This window comes from Natator depressus, chromosome 14 (genome assembly GCF_965152275.1).
Source record: "Natator depressus isolate rNatDep1 chromosome 14, rNatDep2.hap1, whole genome shotgun sequence".
Lineage (NCBI taxonomy): Eukaryota > Metazoa > Chordata > Testudines > Cheloniidae > Natator > Natator depressus.
This window is the reverse complement of record NC_134247.1, coordinates 44,564,504-44,591,367: the sequence shown is the minus strand read 5'-3', so window position 1 is coordinate 44,591,367 and position 26,864 is coordinate 44,564,504.

The window sequence follows — 26,864 nt, the reverse complement described above, 5'->3', positions numbered from 1 at the left end:
GCAAGGCGGCTGTGGTGAAGAGGATCGTGGTGAGTGAGACACGCCATACAGCAGCTGGCGGGAGGAGAGGGACATGGGATTGGCAAGAGTATGGCCAGGCTAATGGGTGGGGGCTGGGTGGTGTTGGAGGGGGCGGCAGAGGGCAGGGATTGCTGGGGCTGAAGACTTGGGAGAAATTCTGAGATTGGTGGGTAGTGGGCAGGGGGGGAATTGTGGGGCTGGATGGCAACTGAGAGTGGGGGACAAGGAATCACATGGTCCCAGCTCGGTCGTTGGGATGGGGCTGAATGGGGGCAGTTTTGACAGGGAGGAGGAGAGAAGGGGATTGGGAGTGAGCTGGGCAAGAATCCGGGTAGGGGGACAAGTCGGATGGGCAGGAAAGAATCGGGGGAGCGGGAGGTGGTGGGGGATCCTGCTGGCCATGTGGGGCACTGGCTGTGTCATCTCCTCACTGGGAGGTGTCAGTCGGGCCTGAATCTCACACGCTCCTTTGTCTCCTTCGCGTCTCACAGGAGCTCATCGAGGAGCTTCCCGAGGACTCGTCACCCAGTGCCGTCCTCGCCCACTCCCTGGCTGCAGTGGGCAGCCTCTGGTACCGAGACAGCCCCCCCCCCCCACCCCGCCGGCTCCCCTCACCCCAGTGCTGCTCAGGCCCAAGGCTGGGAGTCACTGTCACTGTCCCGCCCAGGTCACCTCCCAAGAGTGGCGCCTCTGGCAGAGATGGTGGGCTGGGAAGGGTCACTCTCTCCTGGCGGGGCTCTTCTTTTCACTCCCATAACATGAAAGGGGCCTTGGGGAGGGGCTCACTCCCGGGCTCAGATACAGGAGGGGCAGCAGGCTCCAGCGAACAGGAGCTATTCCTGTCCTGCCACTGTCTGTCTGGGACGCCTTGGCCTTGTCATTCCCGAGCTCAGTGCCTCAGTTTCCATTCTCGCCAGCCTGTGCCTATATCCCTGTGGGTTGGTGTCCGTGTTGGCGACAGTCCCACCCCCGTACTGCACAGTCTAATACCAGCTCCTCTCTCTTGCCAGCACCATGAAACCTGCCCTGGAGCCAGACCTAGAGACCCACCTCTTGCGAGCTGCCCTTCACTCCGTCTTCACCCTGGGCACGCAGAAGGACACCACCGGCATCCAGGTACATCCTCCTCCTCCATCCTCCTCCTCTTCCAGAGTGGTCCTTGGTCCTGCTCCCTTGATTCGCTGGAGCTCCAGATTTAGGGGTGGGGTAGCGGAGATGGAACAAGCTGCAGAGTTGGATCCTTCCCTCCAGCAGGGAAGAGATTACCCCTCTCTGGGGGATTTCTTTCTTTCTTTCTTTCTTTCTTTCTTTCTTTCTTTCTTTCTTTCTTTCTTTCTTTCTTTCTTCCATAAGCCGTGTTTTGCCCAGAAACCCAGCTTCCATCCATAGCAACTTGGCTGTTTCATACTCTTCTGCCTACAAGGCCCTCTGCAGAGACCTGCTAAGCTCATGGATCAAAGGTCCAGGGGTCATCAATTCTTGCGAATTGCCTGCAGTGGGATGTAAAGGAGAGAGGCCGGGAGATGTGTTTGGGAGTCTCCCCAGTGCTTCCCAGAGACCCCTCTTCCCATCCTGTGGCAGGTGTAGGCTCAGGTTCCCTAACTCTGACCCATGCTTTGCAGACTCTGCACAAAGTCATCCCAGAGGTCCTGGATGCCATGCTGGGGAATCTGCTGGCAGAGTCCCCAGACACAGATAGGCTCCACTTCATCTTGGAGGTGAGCCCCATTTTACCTAAACTCTTTGTGGGACTGGTAAGGAGAGACTGGAAGATCCATTTTCTACTCTGTCCTCCTAGCTGGGTCCCCAGTGGGCCGTCCTTGGTTGGGGAGGTCAGTGCAATGCAGTGGCAGGTCCTTCCTTCTTGAGGGACAGAGGAAGGAGCTGGGACTTCAAGCCAGAGCTCTGGTTCTGCGGAGCACGAACCACAGGGCTCCTGGCTGTCTTGGGGAGTGAGAGTCTGAAAACCCACCCCTCCAACACACACACCCCATGAGATTTGGGAGATGGTTCTCAGAGAAGAGGCACACGCTCCTTCCTAGAGAAACAGGAGGACCCCAGGGAATCAGCCCTTCCCTCTGCTCTGCTCTGAAATTCCTGGGGGGATTGTGCTCTCAGTCACTCCCTACACCCCCCCCAAGGATTTGCGTAGCAGGGAAGGGCGAGGGTTCAGTCTCCTTTCTGGTAAACTGTTCAGGAATCAGGAGTTCTGGGAGGAGGGGACCAGCCCCGACCCCGAACATTGTCCCAATCGAGAGAGATGCTGACAAGTTGTGACCTGCAAGGTACAAGCTGTGTCCTGGGGGAAAGAATCCCCTTCTAAAGCTCTGCCATCAAGGCCTGAGATATTCCCCCCTGCGCAGAACGTCTCAGGCCCCTGGGGCTGGGGGCGTGGGGCTCATTTGCAAAGCAGGTGCAGCTGGCCATTGAGTCTGACCTGCCTCCTTTCCCCACAGCATGTCAACTTCTGGGTCGTGTCCAGGGTGTCCCAGGAGCGAGCCAGGGCCATCAGGAGCAGCACAGCCCTGCTCAGATACACAGTCACCCTCCCTGAGTTTGACGTAAGTGACCTCCGACCCCAGCTTGCTGGCTCCCAGCGGAGGTGGGCTGGCTCCGGCGGGCTGCAGGATCTGCTGCTGCCGGGACTTTGGCTTAGGAGGGTTCTTCATGGGGAGGCAGGGTCAGAGCAGGGATTGAGCTCGGCTTGAGTCAAGTTCTTCTTGTCCTGGTTCAGTGTTGTCCCTGGGCCTTTAAGAGGACCATGCTCCAGCCCCTGCTTGGCATCCCAAAGCAGCTCCGGGCTCCCTTGGCAGCAGAGCAAATGAAGGCTCCATCTCAAGCTCCTCTCCCCCAGCATCTCCTGCAGAGGGGCTAAGGGGAAGGGGCCCTCTGGCCCAGGGGGGACAGGGAGCTGACAGGAAAATGCTGATGGAGTCCCCTCTTCTCTCCCTTCCATTAGATCTCAGCCGAGTTCCCTAAGATGGGGCACCATGTGGCCCAGCTGGCTCTATTTGTCAGCGATCCAGACAAGGACATCAGCCGGCAAGCCAGGGAGGGGACTTACCGGCTCTACCAGCTGCTGCTCCGACAGAGGGGTAAGGAACCCAGCTGGGACACGGAACCCAATAGGGGACTGAGAGTGACCACAGGTGGATAATGGGACCTCAGACCATTTCTCTCAGACTGACCCCAGCTGGAGGACAAGTCTCTCTCTGCCTCTCTTCTTCTCCACTCCACTGTGGAGCCACCAATGGGATTGGAAGGACACAGAAACTGCAACCAGAAGGAGAAAAGTCTCTCTCTCTCTCTCTTCCAGGGCTGACCATACATGACGCCGAAGATCTCTGGTGCTATGACTGGCACCAGGACAGAAGGCTGTTGGGTTACAAAAATACAGCCAGAGTTGGGGAGGTAAGGGCACTGTGCCAGGGCATGACACAGCTCAGGGAGTGGGGCTGGCTGGGTTCCCTGCAGTGGATGCCTCCTGGAGACAGGAAAAGAGCCCACTCCTTATTTCCAGTTCAGAGTTCCTCAACCAGCAACCAGTGGGACAGGCTGGTGCTAAAGGTCCCACATTGGAACCTCGCGAGTTGCCATGATTTGAGTGTCTTACATGGCTGCATTGCTACGTGGCATAAGGAGGATCCCCGGGTGGGTGAGTTAATATAGGATTATGGCTCTGGGTGTCTCTCTGCTCCTTGTCCCCCTGCCTGATCCCCAAGTGTCTGAGAGGAGAGCACTGGGTCAGTCAGTCAAGATTGCTTGATCAGACCCTTGTTTAATTCCCTGCACCCTGTAGAAGCAGAGAAAGGAGGTGGGCTTTGCCCTCCATTGCCAGTCAGGAAGCAGAATGCCCCAACCTGGGAACTGGGTAGGGGACACAGTGAGCTCCAGAGCCAATATGGACCACATGCGCCCCCCTCATGTCTCCAGACCTGGCCAGGGAATGGCAGAGTATCTGGACCTCAGCCACTGATCCAAAGAAGCACATTGTCACTGACCCAAGTTGCGGCTACTTGCTGCACAAGTAGAAAATCCAAGACACCCCCCTGCCCCCGCCTCACAACTGTGGTGAGAATATCCAAACCTTCGAACACACCGTAACACAGTGCCCCCAGACTGGAGTCAAAGGTGAAATGGGTGATTTCCACAACATCACAGAGGAGGCCTTGGAGCGGCTCCTGGATCAACAAGGGCATCTGCAGAACGCTGCTCCACAGACGCCCCGTGAGAGAGACTGTGTGAGCTTGTCCCGCCTCACACACGCTGAATTGCTGCAGCGGAAGAAAAGTCTCCGAGGAGTGTCTGGGATGGGGACTGGGCCATGAGTCTCCTTGTCCTTGTCAGGCTGCAGGTTGGATTCCCCTTGAGGAAACCAAGGAGCTGCAGAGGCCATTCCCAGCGACGAGAGAAATCACTAAGCTGGGGTGAAGAGACCTTTGGCTGTCAGCTCCAACCCCCTAACCCCCCACAACACACACACACTCCTCTAGCCGCTGAGATGCAGGAGATCTCTCTGCTGGGAGCAACACAGGGTCCCCTGTCGTCTCTGTGCCCTGCACAGCACAGTGGGCCTGCTCACACACATTAGAGATCCATATCCAGCCCATCCTGGCCCCTGCCAGAAATTGCCCTCCCAAAAGAGCCACTGGAGGCTTTGGTCCCTAAGCACCTGCCACCTTTTGATAAAGGGGCTTCCCTGAGCCCTGGGACCCTGAAAGCCTCCTGGGGAATGAACTGCCTTGGCCACAGCAGCTCTCTTCCCCGCCCTTTGGGGCACTAGACGGTGATGCCATTGTACGGCCAGGACTTGGAGGCTGGCTCTGGGCAATCTGCTCGAGCCTCGTGTCCTCTTGGTTCTAGGTCTTTGGAAAATTCTTCTGCGATGGGCAGAAAAGATCCTTTCTGCAGACAGCAGTGCTGGCCATCCACGACCCCCTGCTACGAGTCAGCCAGGCTGGGCTGGTGCTCGTCTACTCCCTCCTGGGGGAAGCCCAGCAACTGATGGGGGTCACGGTAAGCAGCTGCAATCCACTCAGGAGCTTGGAGTGGGGCCCAGGACCTCATTCCCATCCGATCGCCATTCACTGGCCTGGTAGCAAGGAGCCTAGTGGGGACTTCTGGACTTCATGGACTTCTCTTCTTAGGATGTGGTGCTCTGCTCTCACTCCTGGGAAGGACAGGAGAGTCCCCTAAGTGCCCTCTGGGAACCTTTCCTGCCCCACAGAGCTGCACCCATTTCCCCATAGCCTAGTGTCCATGTCACCCGAGCCACCATCGAGAGTTCCTCCCATCCCTGGCAGCCTGGGAGGCCAAGGACTGGCTGGAGTTGGCGACTGACCAGGAAGGGCTGAGGCACATGGACGTGGGAAGCTGGTCTTGCTGCTGGTAGGGCTGGACCCGCTCTCGAGCGATTGGGAGGATTCAGTCAGCAGGGGCTGCTGACCTGCCCCCTTCACCAGGGCTGCCATCCTGTGGCTTCAGCTTTTGTCACTGGGGTGACTTGGGGAAAGGTCTCAACCTCTCCCCATCCCACTTCACTGCTGCCAGAATCCCTCCTGCCCCCCGCCACCCTGATACAGCCCCCTCCCTGCCCTACCTGGGTGGGGATGGAGGTAGGGGTGGAGGAGAGGGTTCTCCGAACTTGAGCGGTGTCCCCAGGTGGGTTGGAGGTGGAACAGCTGTCAGGGGCACTGATGGGGAGGTGGCAGGAGCTCACCCAACAAGGAGGGGGGTTGGCCTGGAGATCACTAGAGAGGACAGCAAGCCTCCATCCTGGGAGTCGGGAGGGTGAATCCACCACTCAGACATGAGCAGCTGCTGGGTGGAAATGATGGTGCTCGTTCCAGGTGTCCTTAATCCTCCCTGATTCCTGGGGAGCATCTCAGTCTCTGACATCTTCTCGTTCCCCTGCAGCACGAGGATGTCACAGCCAAGGTCATGGGCCAGCTTCACATCATCAGGCACTTGCACCAGATGCCCGAGGCGCTGCAAGGGCTGTGGCTCGTCTGATGCTCTGAAAGGTTCCCCTCCCTGTTCAGCAAGTCCCACTCCCTGCTGCAGGTACTGCTCCGTCTCACTGTAAATGCGGGGCTAGTGGAAGCGGAAATTGAGGCCTCCTAGAGAACAGACTCTGACCTCCTCCTGATCAGCAATGGGGTTTCACCATCCTCTCAGCAAACCTGTCAGCCGGGCTGGACCAGATTTGAAGGAGGAGGGTATCTAACAGGGTGGCTTGGCCTGTGGCTGCCAAGCCTGGGGCTAGGCCAAGTGGATGACCAAGTGAGCCCCACCTGAGAGGAAACAAGGGGAAACAGCAGCAAAAGTACAGAAGCAGAACGAGCTGCTCAGTAGACGGCCTCTGGCCAAAACCTGGAGTCCAGGGTAGGACTGGGTTCTCTCACCGACCCTAAGGAAGGGGACATAGAAGACCATAGAAACCCAAGAAGGGCAGGCCAAGCCGAAATCAGGCCGAGGAAGAGCTCCCCACAAGGGTGGAAGGCCTTGTTTCTGTTCAAGACATTTTTGGACTTTGTTTGGAAGGAGCACGACCCAGGAAGGAGTGGACTAGAGGACAGTCACCTGGTTGGGGGGCTGAGTTCCCAGCCAACAAACTGCAAGCGTGAGTATCAGCGGGGTTGCTAGCCCAGCGAGAAAGCGGTGACCCGAGGCCTGGCCAGCATCTAGCGGTGAGTGAACTCTGGGACGCACCTGCTTCCATTCTGGAAACAGCCTGGTATTGGAGAGTGGGTGGGGAGAGCAGGGAGATGGGAGGGGTTCCTGAGGCTGGGGTGGGGAGGAAGCTGTGGGGCTGGGAGGGGAAGGACATGGCCCAGCTTGTGGGAGGGATCCTGCTGGCTGTGTCTGGAGCCCTGTGTAGCCTCTTCTGTGGGAAGTTCTCATGGGTCAGTGGGGCCTGAATCTCTCCTGCTCCTTTGGTCTCTTTGGGCTTCCCAGGAGATGTCTGGTGAACTGCCCTTGGACTCCGGGCCAAGCACCGTTCAGAAATTATTCGCTACCTTCAGAGAGACAGGGCACAGCTCAGCCTCTTGGGTAGGCTAGAGACTCAAACTTCACTCGAACACACGACACTGAGGTGCTTTGGGAAGCACAGTAACAAAGAAGAGATTTAAGTGAGACTAAGCAAGAGAAAGAGACAAATTTCAAACAGACAAACAAAACACAACACACTTTGTAGTGACTAAAACGGAATCTTAACAAGTCACAATCTTTGCCTTAGCAGTTTCCAGACTAACATCTCAGCTTTCCTAACAGACCTTCTTTGATGTCCCTTTAGGGTAGAAAACTTCTCTGTCCAATCCGCTGATTTGATTGCTTCGTCTTCTGGTTTCAGACCCTCTGTTCTCCTTCTGGGCTGCCTGGACCCTGACTGTAACATCTCTCTGGCCCAGCCTCTTACCCAGATGTGTGCTGCAGCCAGCCCAGCGCAGGGAGCAGTGGAGACAGACGATCTCATCCTGTCAGACCAAGAAACAGGGGTCCCAATAAGGCTTAGATGGAAGATCCCAGGCATTTCCTGGAGGTAAGAACCGTCCATTCTTCCGGGCACTTGGATCTGTTGCAACAAAGAGGGGGCTCCTGTTCCACAGCCTATTTGTCATCATGACTGTGTTTTTTTATTCTCAGAGGATGCGTCTGGGACCCTGGAGACTCTTTCATGCAGCAGGTTTGAGCGGTGAGAGATCAGTCACTGTCATGACCCCTGGGTCATTAACCCAGGTCTCCAGGGTTCCTGGGAGCAGCCACCCTCCAGCACGCCACCTGGAAGCCTACGAAAAACTGCTCACCTAGGACTGACGAAGTCCAGACCCAATTTGAGGCTCCATGCCTGAGGACCTATTGGCAGAGTCCCAGAGCAGCTAATCGGCCCCCGGGACCTCCTTAAACCAGCAGCAGGAACAAGGAGCTGTCTGAACACCCGAGCTCCTCCCCGGCTCTGGACCGTGTGTTGGCTGTTCCTGCTCCCGCTCCCCAGGCTTGATTTCCTGGCATGCAGACTCGGGGTGACTCATCTGACTTGAGGTGCTGAACACAATTTGGTCTTTTGCTTCTGCTCTTCCAGCGTCCTGACCCAGCTGACTCTCGACTCCTGCCTTGTGAGTGTGGACTCTGCCTCTGACCACTAGGTCTGGCTGCCCATGACTCAGCCATGATTCTGACTTTTCGACAATTCCTCCAGTGCCCTTTTCTGCTCTCCAGCTCTGCTCTCCCAGCAAGACACACCGATCCCTGGCTCCCAGAGTCCTGCTTGCCTGCTATTCAAGGGCTCAGGGGGAGAGCTTATCTTGCCCCCTCCCGCACCACGGCTGCTTTTCCTCGGGGACTCTCCCTAGCACAGAAGAGAATCCGTCCTGGCAGCAATTCAGGAAGTCACGGAAGGGACGGTCTGCTCAGCTCCCTCTGCAATGCCACTGCCCGAGACCATTTCGAGTGGGTGCCCAGTGACTGTGCCGGCAGCTCCTTGAGAGACTCCTGGGGCAGGGTAGTCATGTTTCCCGGTGACTGCGGGAAGCCATGCAAAGTGTGCGGCGTTGAGGAGACTCTCCTGCTGTCCCAAAGGGTTTCCGTTCTCCTGCACGGTCAGACCGTGGGGCCGGCTGGCAGAATGGGGAAGAGCTGGTTGGTGATGAGTCGGAGGATTCACCATAGAGGTGGCAGCAGCTGCAGATCCTGGAGTCCCTGTGGTCGGGTTACCATGCGTCCGGATTTTCCCGGACATATCCGGCTTTGGGGGTTTTGAATCGACCTCCGGGAGGAATTTGTAAAACTCTCCAAAGGGCCGGGATTTCCCTCCCAATTGAGCACTCTGGGGGCGGGGCGGGGGAGCTGCGCGCTCTGCGGGGAAGCACGGCACTGTGTCTGGCTCCGCACCCCAGACACACTGCTCTGAGCAGCAGGGTATGGTGGGCCGGGGGGCTGGAGAAGGGGCATGGGGTCTGAAGGGACAGTCAGGGGACAGGGAGCAGGAGGGGTTGGATGGGTCAGGGGTTCTGGGGGGAGCCTGTCAGGGGGTGGGCATATGGAGAGGGGTCGGGGGAGACAAGGGACAGGGAGAAGGGGGGGTTGGATGGGGCGGAGGTTCGGGGGCAAAGTCAGGGGCAGGGAGCAGGGGGGATTAGATGGGTCGGGGGTTCTGTGGGGCAGTCAGCGGACAGGGAGTGGTTGGATAGGTGTGGGAGACCCGGGGGTCTGATAGGGGGCGGGGGTGCGGATAGGGGGCGGGGCAGTCAGGGGACAAGTAGGGAATGGAGTTCTAGGGGGGCAGTTAGGGTGGGGGGTCTCAGGAGGGGGCAGTTGGAGACAGGGAGAAGAAAGACTTAGATAGAGGGCGGGGTCCTGGGAGGGGGCGATCAGGGGGCTAGGAGCAGGGGGGGTTGGATGGTTTGGCGGTTCTGTGGGGGGCAGTCAGGGGGCAGGAAGTGGGAGGGAGTAGATAGGGGGCAGGGCTACAACTCCTCCCTCCCCGCCCCGGAGTGTCCTCTTTTTGGAAATTTCAAAATTGGTAACCCTACCCTCTGGGCCCAGCCTCCACTCCTGAGAGTTCAGGCGAACCTCCCCCTGTTCTCAGGGAGCCTTTGGCTTTCGCGGCTGGGCCTGCCTGCCGAGACAGAGGACTCAGTGTTTCCATCAGGCTGCTCAGTTGCAAATGCAGCCACCCAAAGACCCAAAGAATGGAAGCGAAAGAGCAAAGCTGGACCCTCCACAGAGCTCAAAGCAATCAAGTGAGCCCAGCGGGAGAGACGAGGGAAAGCTCCAAGGTGGCTGGTGGCTGCAGGAATCCAGGGGAGGAGAAATAAATCATTAATGATGAATCCTAAGGGCTTTGTCTTGTGTGGTGAAGGGTTTAAAATGGGTCTAGTTACTATCACATTCAACTTTACAATCGCTGTGTCTGATTGAAGGGCAGGTCTGGAAAGGTCAGAAGTCTCTCGAGGAGCTTCAAGTCTCCGATTCTGTTCCTATTGCCTGCTTTGACCAGCTGACCTCACCCCAACCCATCCCTCAGGTGGTCGCAGTGGTGAGCTCTTTCCTTCTTTTTCTGGATTAGCCGCCAGCATGGGGACAGGATACATGTGGCCAAGGAAAAGGAGAGGCATGATGGTCCCTTGCAGAGGCATGCAGATAACTTGCAGAGTTGCCTGTTAATGCAGCTCCTCTGGGGGAAGCATGGTAGGGTCCCGTGCACTCAGGGGCACCATTTCAAATTTTGGTGGTGGCGGGGAGGATAATTTCACCATGATTCCAGGGGCTACTTAGGCACCTGAAAACTCTAGGGTTTTGGCAGATAACTTAGCAAAGAGCTGACAGGAACGCTTGCCAGACTGCTTTCCGCAGAAGACAGCTATAAGAATAGATCCAGGGAATGGTTCTGCATCTCTGAGCTGTTTGGACACTTTCAGGGAACATTCCCGATGCAAGACAGAGATCCCCAAAGTTATCCTGGGTAACCCTGAGAGACGTATGGAAAACTCGCAGATACCACATCTCTGCTGTCACTTTGCACTGACAAACTTGGACTGTCCGAACCTGTTCATGTATTTTACCTGCTTTAAGCTCTCAATAATTTTCACATATAAAAGAAAGAAAATTAAATAAATGACATAGTTACACCGATATAGGGCCATAGCGTAAACCCGACCTCAGAATTGTCCCATTGAAATGGAATTATTCACAGAAGTCATTAAAGTTAAACATGCACATAAGGGTTTCCAGGGCCAAGATTAAGGCCACAGTTTATGAGAGGTGCAGACGCAAGAAGAGAAGAGCTGTGCAAAAACTGAAATGTCACTTGGAACCTGGCCCAAACAATGCAGCATGAAAAATAAACTCATCTTGTTATACAGTAATAGAGCTGGTTCAAAATGGTTTTACACTCACAATGCAACCTTTGAACTCAAAATGCCACTTTGGATTACATTGATCATTTGAAAAAAGTTCCCGTTTAAAAAAAAACATTTTGGATTTCTCTGCCCACTTGAGAGAGAACGTGGAGTTTTTCCCACCAAAACTAAACAAAAATTTGATAATTAAAAACATTTGCAAATAAGTTTGAAGAATATGGGCGGGGGGGAGGAAGTGGTTTCTTCTTCAATTTTCATGACCCTCCCCACCCCCGCTCTTTTTGACCAGTTCTAATTATGAATAAATGTCCGTCTGTCCATGAATGATAAATACGTCTGCTACTGAAATATTTACAAACAACGGCTCTCCTCAGGAGCACTGAGGTCACATCACGCAGAGAAACACCCAGGCCTGCAGGGTTCACATTCTCAGAGACAGAAACCGCCCCAGGACGGGAATGTCACACACAACCCAGCGTGACTGGCCCGGGTTGGTGAGGTGCATGTTTTGCTGTTGCTGGCGAATTGTGTTTTTTTGAGGTGGGGGGGGAGTTATATTTGAAAGGAGTTCTTCATCCTCTCCCACTCTCAGCCAGGGGAGACCAGGGCCCACCACTTTTTACTGGCCATAAGTGTGAGCGACTGGATGAGGGGGGAGAGAAGGGAATGTGTGTGTGGGGGCGGGTTTTGGGGGCAAGGGGCGGCGTGAAGTGGGAGCTCAGGGAGAAAGGCGGCATGAGGGGGGGCCTCAGGGAAAGGGGCGGTTTGAGGGGGCCGGACCTCGAGGAGAAGGGGTGGCACAGGGGCTGGGCCGCAGTTTGGCTGCCAGCAGCCCCCCCACTTTTAGGAAGCTTTTGCCCATCCTGCCCTCATCCCAAATTCATTTGTAACAGTAAGAAAACTTTGAGCAACAAGGAGACTCAGAGACCCACAATATTACCGCTAAAATCCTCACCCGCCCCTGGAGCTGGGCAAACAGAAGTTTTTGGTCTCTGGCAATTCCAAAAAAGAGATGGAAGAAAACTGGTTTCAGGTTGAACAAAACTAAATTTTTGATGAACCAAAAAGCTTAAAAATAAAACAAAACCCAGGAACATTTCAAGGGTTGTAACTTTTTGAATTTTTAAAATAAAATTGAAGGACATTTTTAAACAAAAAATTGTTTCAAGATGAAAAATCAAAATGGTTTGTTTGGAAAGTGTTTAAACGAAATGCTTCGACTTGTTAAGAAATGGGGGGACGGGCTGGACGTGAACAATTCAGCAGACCGGATACGAATTCGCAAACTGCTGAATCTGCATTTTTCCCCTAAAATTGGTTTAGATGAAAAGTTTCGCCCCGTCTAGTCCCCACCATTGAGGGGCACCGTAAGAGGGATCAGCTCTTCTAGCTGGTTCCCCAGCCCAAGTCTGTCTCCATTTAATGGGTCCCTCCCCGCCACTCCGCTTTAGGGTTGCCAATTTTAATTGGACCGATTCCTGAAGATTTTATCACATGACATGATCTTTAATTAAAAACTAATCTTGAATTCCTGCAGACTCCCGGTCATCCTGGAGGATTGGCAATGCTACTCCAGTTTCCTGGGCCACACCCGTGTCCACACCTAATGGATCCCTTTCTCTGGGTTCCTGGGTGAAGCGTCTGTCCTCCATGAGCAGGTCTCCTTCACCATTCTCCAGGGCTGGGTCTCGATTCCTGTTTCTGGTTCCCTGGGCCTGGTCCCCGTCCCTGTCACGCACTGCGGGGAGCTCAGATTCCTGTGAATCCTGCGGACTTCCAGGCTGCTGGGAGGGATGAGTCAGCACCTTCCTGAAGACGAGTCACGGGTAGGCAAACACTTTCCTTCTACCTTTCCAAAACCCACATCGGTACCGTAAGACTAGCACCCCCACCACTGCCACCACTCCACGCACCATGAGACGATTCCAGGACGCTGGCTCTGAAACAAAAAAAGAGAGAGAAAGGCCCCATGACTAAAGGACTCCGTTAAATCATCCCACTGCTGCCATGAGGATCCCAGAAGATGAAGACGTTCCTGGGATACAGTAAGAGCTGAGTTGGGTCGTGCGCACATGGGCACCACTCAGAGCAGCGGGAATGAGATCTCCAGGCTCATTATCCCCATCGGCCAACCTGACGGAGGGAGAAAGGTGAGCCCGGCAAAGCAGCCCCTGTTCCAGAGACTGGGAATTGTGATTTTTTAGATGCTCCAGGATGGGGTCCCTCAGGTCTTAAGGTTAGAGGGGACGGTTAGGATCATCTACCCCAGCGTCTCCTGAAGCGTGGGGAAGGGCTAGCTGTGGTGGGAAGGGTGGGGTTTGAAGATGTATCCATGAAAATGGGAGGTGGGGTCGCTAACACATTGCTGATGGGTGAGGGGCACGATTGGTTTCTTTGCCTTGAGGAGGGGGCTCAGCTTTTAAAAGTTTTGGGAACAATAATTTAGTCTGAGCCCTGGCATAACCCAGGCCAGAGAACGTCGCCTACTGATTCCTGCACCCAGTCCAGTGATTTATGGCACTGACTTGGCATTGAGAGGGATTTTATCATACGCTGAAATCCAGCTGCAGAAGGGAAAGGGCATTAGAAGCTGAAAGACCCCAGAAGTGGCTCTGGTTTTCAACCTGAAATAACCACCGGGGGCTGATTTTCCCCGGCCCAGCGCCTTGCAGTCATGCACCCAGCGCCGAGTGAGTTCCGTGTGCAGGCAGGCTCCCAAATCCAGACAGTGGCACTTCACATCCACTTTGCCCTAGGGTCAGGGACTGCCCTGAGCGCCCATCCTGCAAACATTTGCACACCTGAGCCCTCCCACTGCCATCCAAGGCCACTCCTACGGATGGAGTTAAACACGTGGCTAAAGCGTTTGCAGAGGTTCCAAAGAGCTGAGGCTCCGTGTAAAAGGAACATTACTTCAGTTATTCCAATCTTGGGTTTATGAGATGCTCCTGCCCGCCCCCTCCCTTCACAGCTGAGTCTCCCACCCAGTGCAATTCTCCAAGGAACTTCCCACTCCGAGACCCGAGACACTGTGGCCAGCGCTAGCTGTCCCTCTGGCCCAATCCCATGCTTCAGGACATAGTCTGAACGCCACCGAGGTCAGTAATTAATTCCCCACCTGCATTTACAGGCCACAGTGTCCAGGGTCTCGGAGTGGGAAGTTCCTTGGAGAGTGACCAGAGAGATTGAAGTGATAGCTGGGAGTGCTGGTAGCATAGGGCCTGAGGAGAGAGTCTACATAGCCAGACAATCCTGCTGTCAGGGTGCCAATGCCTGAGATGAAGGGGCGTCCAGGATTTCCAGGTTTATGGATCTTGGGTCGCAGTTAGAAGACCCCTGGTCGGGGCTCTAGGGGTGTGTCTGTGCAGATTTGTTCTTGTGCTTTTTCAGGGAGTTTCCTGAGCAGATGCTGTAGTTTCTTTTGGTAACTCTCAGTGGGATCAGAGGGTAATGGCTTGTAGAAAGTGGTGTTGGAGAGCTGCCGAGCAGCCTCTTGTTCATATTCCAACCTATTCATGATGACGACAGCACCTCCTTTGTCAGCCTTTTTGATTATGATGTCTGAGCTGTTCCTGAGGCTGTGGATGGCGTTGTGTTCTGCCCGGCTGAGGTTATGGGGCAAGTGATGCTGCTTTTCCACAATTTCAGCCCGTGCACATCGGCAGAAGCACTCTTTGTAGAAGTCCAGTCTGTTGTTTCGCCCTTCAGGAGGAGTCCACCCAGAATCCTTCTTTTTGTAGTCTTGGTAGGAAGCTCTCTGTGGGTTAGTATGTTGTTCAGAGGTGTGTTGGAAATATTCCTTGATTCGGAGATGTCGAAAACAGGATTCTAGGTCACCACAGAACTATATCCTGTTCGTGGGGTAAGGGGACAGAAGGAGAGGCCCTGAGATAGGACAGATTCTTCTGCTGGGTTAAGACTATAGTTGGATAGATTAACAATATTGCTGGGTGGGTTAAAGGAACCACTGTTGTGTCCCCTTGTGGCATGTAGTAGTTTAGATCATTTAGTGTCCTTTTTCTTTGGAAGAAAGGAAAGTGTGTGTGGTACATGGCTTGCCTAGTTTTTGTAAAGCTCTCCAACACCATTTTCTACAAACCATTACCCTCTGATCCCACGGAGGGTTACCAAAAGTTAGTGCCTGTCTCACCCCCCGCAACCTGCAAGGTCTCGTGCCAGCAAAGGGAAGCTGCTCCCAGATCTGGAGCTGCATTCGCATGTCCTGAGGGCCGTCCTGCACCATGGTCACCACGGGCAGGTAGGTCCTCAACCTCCATCTCTGTCCCAGCTGCAGGATGGCCTCTGGTTCCTGCTCCCTCAGGCACCTGGAGATGCTGAAATACGGGTGGGCTTGGCAGAGCAGGAGAACACCCCATGAGGTTAAGAAATGGCAGTGAGAGCCTTTTCCCTCCCTGAGAGATTACAGTGTCCCTCTGTGGGGACTCCCTTCCTGGCGGATGCTGTGCTTTCGTTCCTGGACACTGCCAGGAGGCCCAGCTCCCAACCCTAGCAGCTTGGCTGTTCCATCCCCTACTGTGTACCCAAACTGCCTTGAAAGGACTATCCAAGACCCTCCCAGGCCTGCTCCCATTGCGGGTCTCTCTCCTGGCTGAGCACAGGCTGTTCTTATATCGCCCAAAAGGCCTGGATCCTAGTTTCATGCTGCTGCTTCTCACGTGACCCCTGCACTTATTCCCTTCACCTGGGGAGAGGTTCAGTTGAGCTACTACCCCTTTCATGGCCATCTCACCCTGGGACAGCCTGAAACTGGAAACCTGGGCTCGAACAGTAACTGTTTGCTAGGAAAGGTGCTGAAGACACAACGGAAGAGGAAATCCTTTGGACTGGATTGAAATTATTCCATAGGAAAGTGAATGAGAGAAAATGTCCAGCGTTATCCTCCGAGCGAAAGCAAAAAATGAAGGTCAGAAAGGACCATTCTGTCCATCTTCTGTGTAACACAGGCCCTAGAACGTCACCGAGCACTTCCTCCAGGAAACCCACAACATGTGACTGAGCCAGAGCACGTCTTCTGGAAAGACATCTTCATGCATTAGAGCCAGCAGGTCAGAAACAATCTTTCTTCTGCAGTGACGTGAAGTTAAAGGACACGGAGAAGAAGAAAACCTCGACTCGGGTTGTTGCTGGAGCTGAAGCAGAGAGGCCAGGACAAACACGGCTAGGGCCCAGGACTGACTATCAGCAGATCTGCCGTTTTCTATTCCTGGCTTTTTGACCATGAGCAAATCTCTTTGCTTCTCTGTGCCTCAGTTTCCACGACTATAAAATAAAGCTACTCAAGGTTCTGTTTTTTTCTCTCCTGTTTTCCAAGGCGGGACACTTAGATACATTTGGGGCCTGTCTATGCTACCTGTCTAGAGTGTATTTGTAAGCTGATGACCCCCACATGTTGTTCAGAACTATGGATGACACAAGCTCCTAAGTTTGTTCTGTGCTTAACCCCTGTGGCACAGCTGGGCTGGGCGGCCTTTTCTCGCTGAGCTGTGTGGAGCAGGTTCTGGGCACTAGGGATATGAAGAGGCTCTCAAGGACTAATTCTTGAAAATAAATATCAATGAACTGCAACCCAAATAAAAAATCACTGCTGCTAACATTGGTGGGTGATAAAATAGTAGCAGAGTGGTAATTAATGAGGAGGAGAGGGCAGTGACACAGAGCAATCGGATCCCTTGAGAAGCTGGACCCATTCAAAGAAAACCAGTTTGAAAATACCCAAAGGAAGGGTCCTATCGCTAGCAACAAAGCATGCAGGCCACACCTACAGAGTGGGGAAGTGTACCCAGGAAAGCACTGACTGTGAAGAGGATTTCAGAGCCATGCTGGGCAAGCCATTCAACATGAGCACCCAGGGTGATGCTGTGGTGAACGGGGCTAAAGCCATCATTAGATGTATGAAAAGAGCAGGGAGGCGCATAGGGAGGTGACACACCATGCGGAAGACTGATCATGGAATCCTGCATCCAGTTTTGGCGTCCACCTTTGAAAAAAGATTTGGAAATATTGGAGATGGGGCAGCAAAAAGCAATGAAACCTTTTGAGCGCTGGAGAAAAATGCCTGCGAGTGAGCGATTGAAAGAGCTCAGCCTGTTTCGATGATAAAAAAGATCGGGAGGTGACGTCATTGAAGTGTTGAAGTGACTTCATGGAGAGAAACTATTGGGTATGAAAGGGCTCATTGATCTAGCAGAGAAAAGCATAACAAGACCCAGTGACTGGAAACTCAAAAGAGACCAATTCATATGAGAAAGAGGGCACACATATTCAACAGTGAGGATGAATCACCAAAGGAACAAACTAGAAAGGGAAGTGGTGGGAATTTCCCACCTCTTGATGTCTTCTAATGAAGACTAGATGCCTTTCTGGAACGTGTGTAGTCAAAAACTAGCTCCTATGCTCTACAGAGAGCATGTGATATGCAGGGGGTCAGAAGACACGCTCTAATTGTCTCTTCTGTCCATAAAGTCTGCTAAGTTATGAAAAACTGAGCGTTGCATGGGGAGAAGCCTCTGATGTTTTACTGTGTTCGGCTTGAGTCCACAATGAACGCTCATTGCGTGGGGTGATCAAGGGGAAGCAGCTCAAACATCCAATGTGGCTAGACAGGGGCAGGACATCAGCACTGCAGGGGAGGGGTGGGTGTGGCAGTGACATCACAAGGGCCTTTGGCAGCACCTCAGTCTATTGGACAAAGGTGGTGGGGAGGCGATGACCTCACAGAGAGATCTTGACATCAGCCAGGCAGGACAGGGGTGCAGGACAGGGGCCACCTCGGAGATCCCTGTGGCTTTGCTTCAGTACGTCTCCTTCTCGAGGTCTCTCCTGGAGGACTGAGAGAGCATTCACTTGCACGTTCGTGAGCGCAAGGAGGACCCTCTTCGGAGTTTTCTCCTTTTCTTTTAGTAGTTTTGCTCGAAAACAGACGTCCCTGTATAGAAGGTAAGAGCCTCGGAGAGGTTTGGAACCTGTTCAGTCTGATCCATCAGGTGCCGGCTGATTTTTAGGAAAGGAAAACACTAGATTGTGGGGGCAGCATTTTATTTCCGACCTAGGACTTTGTCCCTTAGAATGACTGGGGACATGGGGATTTCTCCTTTTTGTTTTCCCTTTTGCTCTGTCCCTCCTACCTTTCTCTTCTTGCTTCCTTTGTCCTTTTCCTCTGCTCTCCTCCCACCACCAGGAGCTCTGTGCGTGGAGCGGGGGCCAGGGGGGTTGTGGGAGGCCCTCACAGAGAGGTGAGACTGGACTAGTGCTCCGAGAGTGATCCCCTCAGTGGTGACCAGGGCCATTCTTTGGGCTATTTGGTGAGACCTCTTAGCCTCACACCCCTCAAAGTCTCAACCTTGATTGGCTGAGGAGGGGGCTATTGACAGGGAGGAAACTCTGGTCTTTCTTGTTCTCTTTTATGACCAAGCAAATAAGTCACAACCAGTTATATGTTTGACCAATGTGGATGCTGCTCTCCATTCATTGTCTCGGAGCAGTTCATGATCCTCTCGAACAAGTCCCTGCTCCTTTCTCAGCCTTCGTTTCTCCTTCTGTCAAGTACGAACAACAATCCTCTCCCACCTACCTCACCATGGGTGGATGCTGGGGATCCACTGAAGAGTGTCACTCGGAGCAGTGCAGACTAGGGGTGTCCTATCACACTAAGCCATAGCAGATTATGACCTAAGATTCGATTTGATTTGCATTTTATTGTTTTGAAATTGTGAAGAGCAGCAACTACTTAGCTCAGACTGAAGCATCTCGTCTAATTTTCCAGAGAGTCGTGTCTCCCCTTTGTGTACGATGAGACAGTTTAATGCCCTGTGACAAACAGGAGATGCTCTTCTTTTGCAAACAAATATTTTTGCAAAGAATTTTCCTCTTACTTATTATGATTTCAAGAAACAAAGTGGTTTTGCCTGAATGGATTTTCTGACAGAAAACGGTTTCCATGAAAATGTTCACACCTGATTTCCTGGGCTCTGGAAGTGCTGGGATGTCAGGATCCTGGAGGCGCTGTCACCTCCGCCCTAGGGCAGTGTTCTGCACCCCCCTGCTGCTGGCTGAGTTTCTCCGTCCCTTGGCAATAAGACAGACTCTTGTTTTCACAGCCAGTCGATTGCCCTCGTGTCATCACCCTGCCTGCTGGCCGGGCAGGGTAACTCCTGAGGTCACCACCCTCTCCAGCCTGCCTTGGGCTTGGGGAGTGAGGAGGAGGGCAAGGGACATCTGCTGACCCTGAATATCCGCCATCCATCGTACCATCACTGAGAGCAAGTGAGTGGCATTAGGGTTCCTCGGTGGCTTCCCCTGTCTGTGTGGGGAGAGGCAGAAACAGGGGGAGAGGATATCTCCAAAGGGGGATTTCATTTGCAAACAGCCCCCAAGAGCCCCTCACTCTTAGACCGGGCAGGGTCTTCTCCAGAGCCATCTCCAGTGTGTTTGGAAAGGTTCCAGCAATGGGGCTCTCAGCCCTTCCCTTGTGGGACACTGTTCCCCAGGCTGAGAGTCTCTGAGCTGGGCCAGAGCCTGTGAGCTGCTGAGCAAGGAAACCAATGGGGAACGAGGAGGGCCCTGGTCTTCCTGTGCCTAGGGTCTTTGTGACTTTGACGTGGGGAATGGTTTCCCAGGAGAAGTCGGGAATCCTGGCTTCTCTTCTTTCTCTACCCTGGGAGGGAGTGTGGCCTGGGACGACAGGAGGGGGCTGCTTATCCCGAATAACCGATGGTCTTTGGGACTGACCCCATTGCTGGAAAAGGATGAGACTTCCTGGATATTGCAGCAGCAGGGATTACGAGGGGGAACGTTGGGAGCAGATCATGCAATGAACTCCTGCCCGTGTGTGTAGATGGCACTCCCTGCACTCCTGTGGGGGCAGAGGGGGCTGCTGTGGTTGGAGCAGGGAGGAGGAGGGACGGAAAAGGGCCAGGAGTGAAAGGCTGCCTTGAGCCCAGACTCACCCCTGCTCCCCGCTCGGTTCCAGGATGGCCAGGCTGCTGCGGATGTTGCGGAGGAAGGCTCTGCAGGTGGCCCCAGAGCCTGAGGGAAGCAGCTCCTGTCTTCCCAAGGGGCAGAGCAAGCCCTGCGTCCCCGCAGGCGGGGAAGCAGCTCCCGTCCAGGCCAGACGGCGGAAGTGCCTGGCCTGCTGGAGAAGGAACACGGCTCCCGGCGCAGGCGCCGAGCTGGGAGCGGCCCCGACCAGGCCCCGGTGGAGCTGGCCCAGGCTGCGGTTTCGGAGACAGGACCCAGCCCAGGAGGGGCGCCGGGCAGGGTGGCTCTGGGGCTGGTTGTGTGGGCAGCAGCGGCCCCAGGAGCCCAGCCCTCATTCCCATCAGGAGGCATCGCCCTGCCCGGTCTCTGAGGCCCTTCCAGCCCCCGCCGGCCAGGAGGGGGAAGGCCCCTGTCCCAGCACCGGCAGCTCAGCCTGGGACAGCGGCAGCACCTGGGCCTCTGGCAGCAGCCAGGCCGACGGGCGCCACTGCTTTGCTCCAGGTGAGGAGCCAGGCTGGGCTCCGGGAGGGCTGAGGACGGGATGTGAACCCCCTGGGCCCAGACGCTCTCCCAGGGATACAGGGGGGGTCCCCAGCCCGGGTCTCTGGCCTGAGCCCCGCAAACCCCACGGACAGCGGCAGCCGTCACACAGCTGCCCCTTCCGCACGGGGACCTGGGGGTGGGGGCGTGAAGAGCTGCTGCCACCTTGGTCCTTGCTGCTCCGGGCGGGGGGAACAGGCACCTCCCCTGGGGGCCTGGGCAGGGGAGGGGGGCTCTGCTCTGGGCTTCTGCAGCTCTTGGGGGCTGAAGGCATCCCTGAGAGGGAGGTTTGGGGCCCCATCTGCCCTGGGTGCCTGAGGTGGGAAGGGGGGTCTTTAATCCTGCTCTGCTCACCATGCCCGTGTCCTTCCCTCCCTGGTGCAGGGAGCCCCCTGGATTCGGAGCAGGAGGAAGGGGTGGACGTGGCCAAAGATGAAGCTGCTCTCAAGGTCATCCGAGAGCAGCTCCAGTGCAGACATAAGGTACAAATGTTCCCCACCTGGGCTGGAACCAAGATTGCCCTGTCCCTTCCCAGCATCCCCACCCCCTGCCGAGGGTCTTGTCCCTCCTCATCCACCACCCCTAATGGGGCCCTTCTACATCCACGATGTGGGACCCCCAAGATGGGGGTGTTTGTCCCACAACAGCCGAGGTCGTCTCCCCCCACGGGCACTGTCCCGGTTCCTGATCCTGCTTGTGTAGGAGTGGTGGGGGATTTGAAGAATAGGCGGGTCCCCACAATCCCCCATTGAGGCCTGAGCCCTGGAGCTGGGGTGGGTGGGGCAGGAAGGTCCCTCCCTAACAGGTTCTCTCTGGCTATACCCCACTCCTGGTGGGTACAGGATGAGGGGCAACAGCTCCTGTTCCTTCAGGCCATCTACCCCGCATGTCTGGCTGCACGGGAGAGAGGGGAGGACACGCTGGAGCCACGCTGCTGCAAGGCGGCTGTGGTGAAGAGGATCGTGGTGAGTGAGACACGCCATACAGCAGCTGGCGGGAGGAGAGGGACATGGGATTGGCAAGAGTATGGCCAGGCTAATGGGTGGGGGCTGGGTGGTGTTGGAGGGGGCGGCAGAGGGCAGGGATTGCTGGGGCTGAAGACTTGGGAGAAATTCTGAGATTGGTGGGTAGTGGGCAGGGGGGGAATTGTGGGGCTGGATGGCAACTGAGAGTGGGGGACAAGGAATCACATGGTCCCAGCTCGGTTGTCGGGATGGGGCTGAATGGGGGCAGTTTTGACAGGGAGGAGGAGAGAAGGGGATTGGGAGTGAGCTGGGCAGGAATCCGGGTAGGGGGATGGGCAGGAAGGAATCGGGGGAGCAGGAGGTGGTGGGGGATCCTGCTGGCCATGTGGGGCACTGGCTGTGTCATCTCCTCACTGGGAGGTGTCAGTCGGGCCTGAATCTCACACGCTCCTTTGTCTCCTTCGCGTCTCACAGGAGCTCATCGAGGAGCTTCCCGAGGACTCGTCACCCAGCGCCGTCCTCGCCCACTCCCTGGCTGCAGTGGGCAGCCTCTGGTACCGAGACAGCCCCACCCCCCCACCCCGCCGGCTCCCCTCACCCCAGTGCTGCTCAGGCCCAAGGCTGGGAGTCACCGTCACTGTCCCGCCCAGGTCACCTCCCAAGAGTGGCGCCTCTGGCAGAGATGGTGGGCTGGGAAGGGTCACTCTCTCCTGGCGGGGCTCTTCTTTTCACTCCCATAACATGAAAGGGGCCTTGGGGAGGGGCTCACTCCCGGGCTCAGATACAGGAGGGGCAGCAGGCTCCAGGGAACAGGAGCTATTCCTGTCCTGCCACTGTCTGTCTGGGACGCCTTGGCCTTGTCATTCCCGAGCTCAGTGCCTCAGTTTCCATTCTCGCCAGCCTGTGCCTATATCCCTGTGGGTTGGTGTCCGTGTTGGCGACAGTCCCACCCCCGTACTGCACAGTCTAATACCAGCTCCTCTTTCTTGCCAGCACCATGAAACCTGCTCTGGAGCCAGACCTAGAGACCCACCTCTTGCGAGCTGCCCTTCACTCCGTCTTCACCCTGGGCACGGAGAGGGACACCACCGGCATCCAGGTACATCCTCCTCCTCCATCCTCCTCCTCTTCCAGAGTGGTTCTTGGTCCTGCTCCCTTGATTCGCTGGAGCTCCACATTTAGGGGTGGGGTAGCGGAGATGGAACAAGCTGCAGGGTTGGATCCTTCCCTCCAGCAGGGAAGAGATTACCCCTCTCTGGGGGATTTCTTTCTTTCTTTCTTTCTTTCTTTCTTTCTTTCTTTCTTTCTTTCTTTCTTTCATTAGCCGTGTTTTGCCCAGAAACCCAGCTTCCATCCATAGCAACATGGCTGTTTCATACTCTTCTCCCTACAAGGTCCTCTGCAGAGACCTGCTAAGCTCATGGATCAAAGGTCCAGGGGTCATCAATTCTTGCGAATTGCCTGCAGTGGGATGTGAAGGAGAGAGGCCAGGAGATGTGTTTGGGAGTCTCCCCAGTGCTTCCCAGAGACCCCTCTTCCCATCCTGTGGCAGGTGTAGGCTCAGGTTCCCTAACTCTGACCCATGCTTTGCAGACTCTGCACAAAGTCATCCCAGAGGTCCTGGATGCCATGCTGGGGAATCTGCTGGCAGAATCCCCAGACACAGACAGGCTCCACTTCATCTTGGAGGTGAGCCCCATTTTACCTTAACTCTTTGGGGGACTGGTAAGGAGAGGCTGGAAGATCCATTTTCTACTCTGTCCTCCTAGCTGGGTCCCCAGTGGGCCGTCCTTGGTTGGGGAGGTCAGTGCAATGCAGTATCAGGTCCTTCCTTCTTGAGGGACAGAGGAAGGAGCTGGGACTTCAAGCCAGAGCTCTGGTTCTGCGGAGCACGAACCACAGGGCTCCTGGCTGTCTTGGGGAGTGAGAGTCTGAAAACCCACCCTTCCCCCACCCCTCCAACGCACACACCCCATGAGATTTGGGAGATGGTTCTCAGAGAAGAGGCACACGCTCCTTCCTAGAGAAACAGGAGGACCCCAGGGAATCAGCCCTTCCCTCTGATCTGCTCTGAAATTCCTGGAGGGATTGTGCTCTCAGTCACTCCCTACACCCCAGCAAGGATTTGCGTAGCAGGGAAGGGCGAGGGTTCAGTCTCCTTTCTGGTGAACTGTTCAGGAATCAGGAGTTCTGGGAGGAGGGGACCAGCCCCGACCCCGAACATTGTCCCAATCGAGAGAGATGCTGACAAGTTGTGACCTGCAAGGTACAAGCTGTGTCCTGGGGGAAAGAATCCCCTTCTAAAGCTCTGCCATCAAGGCCTGAGATATTCCCCCCTGCGCAGAACGTCTCAGGCCCCTGGGGCTGGGGGCGTGGGGCTCATTTGCAAAGCAGGTGCAGCTGGCCATTGAGTCTGACCTGCCTCCTTTCCCCACAGCATGTCAACTTCTGGGTCGTGTCCAGGGTGTCCCAGGAGCGAGCCAGGGCCATCAGGAGCAGCACAGCCCTGCTGAGATACACAGTCACCCTCCCTGAGTTTGACGTAAGTGACCTCCGACCCCAGCTTGCTGGCTCCCGGCGGAGGCGGGCTGGCTCCGGCGGGCTGCAGGATCTGCTGCTGCCGGGGCTTTGGCTTAGGAGGGTTCTTCATGGGGAGGCAGGGTCAGAGCAGGGATTGAGCTCGGCTTGAGTCAAGTTCTTCTTGTCCTGGTTCAGTGTTGTCCCTGGGCCTTTAAGAGGGCCATGCTCCAGCCCCTGCTTGGCATCCCAAAGCAGCTCCGGGCTCCCTTGGCAGCAGAGCAAATGAAGGCTCCATCTCAAGCTCCTCTCCCCCAGCATCTCCTGCCGAGGGGCTAAGGGGAAGGAGCCCTCTGGCCCAGGGGAGACAGGGAGCTGACAGGAAAATGCTGATGGAGTCCCCTCTCCTCTCCCTTCCATTAGATCTCAGCCAAGTTCCCTAAGATGGGGCACCATGTGGCCCAGCTGGCTCTATTTGTCAGTGATCCAGACAAGGACATCAGCCGGCAAGCCAGGGAGGGGACTTACCGGCTCTACCAGCTGCTGCTCCGACAGAGGGGTAAGGAACCCAGCTGGGACACGGAACCCAATAGGGGACTGAGAGTGACCACAGGTGGATAATGGGACCCCAGACCATTTCTCTCAGACTGACCCCAGCTGGAGGACAAGTCTCTCTCTGCCTCTCTTCTTCTCCACTCCACTGTGGAGCCACCAATGGGATTGGAAGGACACAGAAACTGCAACCAGAAGGAGAAAAGTCTCTCTCTCTCTCTCTTCCAGGGCTGACCATACATGACGCCGAAGATCTCTGGTGCTATGACTGGCACCAGGACAGAAGGCTCTTGGGCTACAAAAATACAGCCAGAGTGGGGGAGGTAAGGGCACTGTGCCAGGGCATGACACAGCTCAGGGAGTGGGGCTGGCTGGGTTCCCTGCAGTGGATGCCTCCTGGAGACAGGAAAAGAGCCCACTCCTTATTTCCAGCTCAGAGTTCCTCAACCAGCAACCAGTGGGACAGGCTGGTGCTAAAGGTCCCACATTGGAACCTCGCGAGTTGCCGTGATTTGAGTGTCTTACATGGCTGCATTGCGACGTGGCATAAGGAGGATCCCCGGGTGGGTGAGTTAATATAGTATTATGGCTCTGGGTGTCTCTCTGCTCCTTGTCTCCCTGCCTGATCCCCAAGTGTCTGAGAGGAGAGCACTGGGTCAGTCAGTCACAATTGCTTGATCAGACCCTTGTTTAATTCCCTGCACCCTGTAGAAGCAGAGAAAGGAGGTGGGCTTTGCCCTCCATTGCCAGTCAGGAAGCAGAATGCCCCAACCTGGGAACTGGGTAGGGGACACAGTGAGCTCCAGAGCCAATATGGACCACATGCGCCCCCCTCATGTCTCCAGACCTGGCCAGGGAATGGCAGAGTATCTGGACCTCAGCCACTGTTCCAAAGAAGCACATTGTCACTGACCCAAGTTGCGGCTACTTGCTGTACAAGTAGAAAATCCAAGGCACGCCCCCGCCCCCGTCTCACAACTGTGGTGAGAATATCCAAACCTTCGAACACACCGTAACACAGTGCCCCCAGACTGGAGTCAAAGGTGAAATGGGTGATTTCCACAACATCACAGAGGAGGCCTTGGAGTGGCTCCTGGATCAACAAGGGCATCTGCAGAACGCTGCTCCACAGACGCCCCGTGAGAGAGACTGTGTGAGCTTGTCCCGCCTCACACACGCTGAATTGCTGCAGCGGAAGAAAAGTCTCCGAGGAGTGTCTGGGATGGGGACTGGGCCATGAGTCTCCTTGTCCTTGTCAGGCTGCAGGTTGGATTCCCCTTGAGGAAACCAAGGAGCTGCAGAGGCCATTCCCAGCGACGAGAGAAATCACTAAGCTGGGGTGAAGAGACCTTTGGCTGTCAGCTCCAACCCCCTTACCCTCCACAACACACACACACTCCTCTAGCCGCTGAGATGCAGGAGATTTCTCTGCTGGGAGCAACACAGGGTCCCCTGTCGTCTCTGTGCCCTGCACAGCAGAGTGGGCCTGCTCACACACATTAGAGATCCATTTCCAGCCCATCCTGGCCCCTGCCAGAAATTGCCCTCCCGAAAGAGCCACTGGAGGCTTTGGTCCCTAAGCACCTGCCACCTTTTGATAAAGGGGCTTCCCTGAGCCCTGGGACCCTGAAAGCCTCCTGGGGAATGAACTGCCTTGGCCACAGCAGCTCTCTTCCCCGCCCTTTGGGGCACTAGACGGTGATGCCATTGTACGGCCAGGACTTGGAGGCTGGCTCTGGGCAATCTGCTCGAGCCTCGTGTCCTCTTGGTTCTAGGTCTTTGGAAAATTCTTCTGCGATGGGCAGAAAAGATCCTTTCTGCAGACAGCAGTGCTGGCCATCCACGACCCCCTGCTACGAGTCAGCCAGGCTGGGCTGGTGCTCGTCTACTCCCTCCTGGGGGAAGCCCAGCAACTGATGGGGGTCACGGTAAGCAGCTGCAATCCACTCAGGAGCTTGGGGTGGGGCCCAGGACCTCATTCCCATCCGATCGCCATTCACTGGCCTGGTAGCAAGGAGCCTAGTGGGGACTTCTGGACTTCATGGACTTCTCTTCTTAGGATGTGGTGCTCTGCTCTCACTCCTGGGAAGGACAGGAGAGTCCCCTAAGTGCCCTCTGGGAACCTTTCCTGCCCCACAGAGCTGCACCCATTTCCCCATAGCCTAGTGTCCATGTCACCCGAGCCACCATCGAGAGTTGCTCCCATCCCTGGCAGCCTGGGAGGACAAGGACTGGCTGGAGATGGCGACTGACCAGGAAGGGCTGAGGCACATGGGCGTGGGAAGCTGGTCTTGCTGCTGGTAGGGCTGGACCCGCTCTCGAGCGATTGGGAGGATTCAGTCAGCAGGGGCTGCTGACCTGCCCCCTTCACCAGGGCTGCCATCCTGTGGCTTCAGCTTTTGTCACTGGG